Source organism: Suricata suricatta, chromosome 7 (genome assembly GCF_006229205.1).
Source record: "Suricata suricatta isolate VVHF042 chromosome 7, meerkat_22Aug2017_6uvM2_HiC, whole genome shotgun sequence".
NCBI lineage: Eukaryota > Metazoa > Chordata > Mammalia > Carnivora > Herpestidae > Suricata > Suricata suricatta.
Genome location: NC_043706.1, coordinates 13,119,250 through 13,122,654, shown reverse-complemented (window position 1 = coordinate 13,122,654; position 3,405 = coordinate 13,119,250). Strand labels below are relative to the sequence as shown.

General features: G+C 50.4%; 1 long non-coding RNA gene across 2 annotated transcripts in view; it reads right to left on the bottom strand.

Annotated features, from left to right (window-relative positions):
- LOC115296431 overlaps window positions 1–2,459 on the bottom strand; it is an 11,995-nt gene extending 9,536 nt beyond the window's left edge. For both annotated transcript variants that reach the window (XR_003910887.1, XR_003910888.1), the window contains exon 1: window positions 1,914–2,459. This is a non-coding gene — a long non-coding RNA (uncharacterized LOC115296431). The remainder of the gene's footprint in view (window positions 1–1,913) is intronic.
- Between the last annotated feature and the right edge of the window lie 946 nt (window positions 2,460–3,405).

The following is a 3,405-nucleotide window of genomic DNA, read 5'->3' as shown; positions in this document are numbered from 1 at the left end:
CTCCCCACTCCTACTTCTCCTTTTCGAGTTTTCTTTCTACTTCTCTGACTCTACTGTCTGTTCCGTAAACATATTCTACTCTCCCCAACCTCATTTCCTCCTGAACCCTTTACTCTCTCTACTTGTACCCATGGCTTTAATCGACTTCATGCAAATGACTCTTAGGTTTCCACCCCCCAATATTTACCTCTCCTCGGACTGCTTGCCCACCTTTCTCCTGCGTATCTTCGCTTGGATTTCCCCAAAGCATGCCCCAACCCAAACCCATCATCCCTCACGCCCCCCACCCTGGTCCTTTTCCAGTGTTTGCCATCCTTGTGAATGGTTCTACTAGTTACACAAGCTAGAAATGGTAGGCACCATCCTTCATGACTAACTCTCTCTACCCTCCTATTTCCAATTTGTCACCAGGTCCAATGATTCTTTTCCTTCTAAATAGCTCTCAAAAAGGGCCATTATGGCTTAAACTCCTGTCATCTCTCACCTGGACTATTGCAATGGTCTCTTAACCAGCCTTCCATATCAGTCTTGTCCCCGTGTTCCATTCTCTATTCTGTAGTCAGAGAGGCTGTCTCGAAAGGCAAGCCTGTTAATGCCACCCACCTGCTTTTCAGGACCTGCCCCCATCCCCCTGATTGCCTGAATGATAGAAAACAAAGACACAAGCAAACAAAGGGCACTTCCTGAGCATGGGCTGCAAGGTTCTGCATAGACCTTGAGAATTTCTTGGTCCCAAAGCTCCCTATCTCCTAACTTTCTCTGTCTCAGTCACACTAACTTCTTCCAATTGCTCCTACTTGCCCATGGTCCTTTCTACCACAGGGCCTTTGCACATACTTTCCTGGCCCTCTTTACTTAGTTGACTTCTATTTATCCTTCACATCCAAGTTCAATGCTTCCCTGGCCTTCTTTACCAGGCAGATCCACTCATCCTCTGTCCTGTGTTGTATATTTCTCTCCCCCTTAGCACACGTGAAAGCTTTCATTTTGGTTTAGAAGTAGTGGGGTATACCTTTTATTATTTTAATTTAAAAGGGACTTCTACTCATTGTGATCATGTCACTTCACCAAAACCCACAGGTACTTCCTATGATTAGGTGATTTTGGGAGGCCTCGCTGATGCCGAGCTGGAAATAGGAATCGATGCCCACCCTTTCTACCCTTTCTTTAGCTGGCATTTTTGGAAAACAACTAGTGACTCAGTAAAGCACTTTGAAGTCTTGGCATGAAAGTTTGGAGGCAGTGATATTTAGAAACAGGAAGCCATAGTGGGATGTGAAGTTGGTTTTTCTGGACCCAGAGTATCCCTTTCCCCCTTTTCTACAAATCTGGAGAGTCATTCGGGTTAATAGGCCACTCCTGGGAAGAGAAAGATCCTCCCGGGAGCAAACTCAGACCCTTTGGCGATTTCCTGAGAATTACCGTAATCAAGTAAACAACTTGTAGGGGGCACCCCGGAAGCTGGAAGATTTGAAGCTTGACGGAAGATTTTGTTCTAATTTTATGTTTCTGAGAATCAGTGTGCACATATGATGCGGTAGCATCTTTCTGTCTTCAACAAAAGCTATTTTTAAACTGACAATGCAGTTTTGATTTGATGGACTCTCAGCACCTTGTCAAACAAAGATAAGAGGCTGGCAGGCCTGGGAGGTGTTGGAGGGTGCCGGTCTCCTGGCACCGGACACAGGGTGCCGAGAGAGGTGAGCGGGGCGCTGGAAGGAAGCCTCTGGCGCTTCTGTTACCAGGCACACAAATCCCAGCTTTGCATGTCGGCCATAAGTGGCTTTTCCAATCTTACCTGACTTTGTGGTTTGTTCAGAAGTTGTTCTCTGCTCCTGACACGACACATGTTGAATTTTCTGGCATTTCATGTGCTAAGGGCTCTGTGAGTGATACAATCACCTTTCTCTTACCTTCGAAATAAACGAGATACTGGGAATTTCAACAATTCATCTGCCAGACCACATCTTCCAAGCTTCTTCTTGGACTCAGGACCGAAGTACTTCGACAGGCTACATAACCCGCTTTAGTGTGTGGGAGGTATGGGCGCAGCAGGACAAGACTGGTCAGCCCGTGGAAGGTTCTGTAGTTGTGGATTTCACAGAACAAAGCCTCCACCCAGGTTGCTCAAAATGCTGCTTGTCGGACATCTGAGAGGAGCAGTGAGTTGCAGCGGCAAAGCTGTGCGGAGTTGGTGGCTCTAGCTTCCCCAGGGAAGCTCGGCCAGGCACCTGCTGGCACAGAGGGAGAAGCAGCGTCTGTCACACAGCAGTGGGCCCGCTGGGCTCACGCCAAGGTCTTTGGCCTGCTGGGCGTCCATCCTGGTTCCTTTCCATTTGCCCGGTTTCCAAACCCACTCTCTGCCCTTCTCTGCCTTGCTCTGGGTCCCGGAAGGCCAGTCCCTGAGAACTGCATCACTGGGCCGCCTTGCCCACTGCCTCCTGTGGTGTTCAGCCAATGGGAAGGGCGCAGGGGCGGGGCAGCGGGAGAAGACAGAGGTCAGTGGGCTTCTCCTCCGCCCACCCTTGCATTGTGGCGTCACCGTCCTCTCTGTGACCACAACCCTCTCCTCGGGCCACCATGTTGTTCCCCCCTGTGCTTGCTTGTCCCTGCAAACAGGTTTCTTTAGCTTTGACCACACCTTCCTTAAAGCCTCTCCAGTTGAACCACCTGAACAGAATTCTGTCTCCTTCCAACTGATGGCGTGGACTATGCTGGATTCGAGAGGGGTCCGCATACCGGAGATCGTGACAGTCCCCGAGAAATTTCACTCGCTGTCTCCGTGCAGATCATTTAGTCACACGTGCTCCTTGGCCTTCACATTTCATCCCCGGTGGTCTTTCCCTCTTACCTCCCCCCACCCCGCCCCGTCCCCGCCCCCCACCTCACAGCCTCCAACCTGTCCTGCCTCTCATGCTCCGGGGACTTTTCTCTCCCACTGAGCTCTCTCCTTGAAAAGTAGATTTTTAGTGAACTGACCAGAAGGGTCTTATCATCATACCCTTTCTTTTTTCTCTCGGTTCTGTTTTATGGGGCGAGGCCCAGCGTAAGTATGTTCCATCAGTGCCTGGGGTTGGTGTCTGTCTCTCACGCCCGCCCCTTCCCCTCACGCTCAGCCAGTTCCCCATTGTGGCTTTTTGATCTTCTTCCCCGCCCCCACGCACCCCCATGCCCTCGCCTTTCCTGCTACCTCGTCTCCAACCCATTTCCTGGTCCACTTCAGTCTGTGTCCTGTTGCTTCTGAAGCTGTCATTCCTCACAGAACACAGTGACCGTGGTCCTACTGCCTATGGATTAGAGTACAGCCCCCTCGGATCGTGCCCTGACTTGTCTTCCTGGTCTGTCTCTTGTTACTTCTCGAGAGGATGCAGACCACACTCTATGTTCCCAGAAAAAATCTCCCCT